This window comes from Echinops telfairi, unplaced genomic scaffold (assembly GCF_000313985.2).
Source record: "Echinops telfairi isolate 266 unplaced genomic scaffold, ASM31398v2 ScPeMD7_7467;HRSCAF=8505_0, whole genome shotgun sequence".
In the NCBI taxonomy this organism is placed as follows: Eukaryota; Metazoa; Chordata; class Mammalia; order Afrosoricida; family Tenrecidae; genus Echinops; species Echinops telfairi.
In genome coordinates this window covers 16,008,327-16,009,740 of record NW_022111367.1, presented here as the reverse complement: position 1 = coordinate 16,009,740, position 1,414 = coordinate 16,008,327, and positions in this window count along the sequence as shown.

Sequence of the window (1,414 nt, the reverse complement as noted above, 5' to 3'; positions counted from 1 at the left end):
TGTGGTTTATGATATGTTCACTAATTTGAATGAATGAATAGGCATTTTAGCAGAGTAACAGATACATATATATATTTCAACAAACTAGTAAATTCTAGTCAGTCTTTGAGAACTATATTATATGGGTTTAAATAAATTATCCACAGTTTAATGGCATTTTTGAAATTAATAATATAAATTGTATATTTTAGGAAACCTCAGCCCTGGTGGCATCATGGCTACATGTTAGGCTTTGAACCATAAGGTAAGCAGTTCGAAATCACCAGTCACTTCCCAGGAGACACAGGTAGCTTTCTATTCCTATAAAGAGTCACAGTCTCCTGTTGATAGATAAGTTCACTCTAAGTCTGAATCAACTCGATGACAGTATGATTTGGTTTAGGTTTGGGTTGTATATCTTAGGAAGGCTTGATGGAACAGTGGTTAAGCATCTTAGGGGGTAATTAATAGGTGGAGTTTCAAATGCACAAATCCACTCTGCAGTAGAAAGATTTTTTAAAGATTTATAGTCTTGGAATCCCTATGAGACAGTTCTACTTTGTCCTATGGGGTCGCTATGAGTTAGACTCAACTCTACAATAGTGGTCTTTTGTATTTTTGTTTAGTATTTTAATACTAATATTGCTTATAACACAGGTAATATATAACATTTAATATCATATATTCCATTGATCTAAAATGTCCAGGTTTGGAAAAGTTATAATAGTAAAGGTAATTTTCTTAAAACCATAGAACAGTAGGTTTGAAAATTTGTCCAACATAACCAATTATCCTAACCTCCTAGTCAATGCACTATTTGTGTGTGTGTGCTGTGTTGGTAGAGGGTCATTGTGATACTACCTGTATTATTCTATTAACTCACTCTCCACACACAGCAAATCCAACTTGGTGTGCTTTCCAAGTTACAGGCACTTATTCACTGAGCTAAGAGTGTGTCACCTCACACCATCTGCCCTTGCTCCAATTTCCGAACCATAGAGTTGAAGAGATTTGATTTAATCTACTTTCCACAGAGTTGATTTAATCCAGTTTCCACATCACAGCTATTCACACATTTGGAGACAGTTGTATATTTCCCATTTGATCAGTTCAGTCATAGCTAGATAGGGATAGAAATATATCATATATATAACCCACCTGAATTTCAAGGACATCTCATGAATATATTTGACTCATTGAACATAAATGAGAGAAAACCTGATGTTCAGTGGCATGATATAAAAAAAAAAACATCATACAAGAACAAACTGAAAAGTTATTAAAAATAGAAAAGTGAGAAAGTATCAAAGTTTATGTTAGACAATGAGGCTCTGAAACATGCTTTTGTTCATAGAGCAGCTAAAGCAAATGGAATAAATGATGACATAAAAGAACTAAACAGAAATTTCCAATGGCCAGTTTGAGAAAAAAAAAA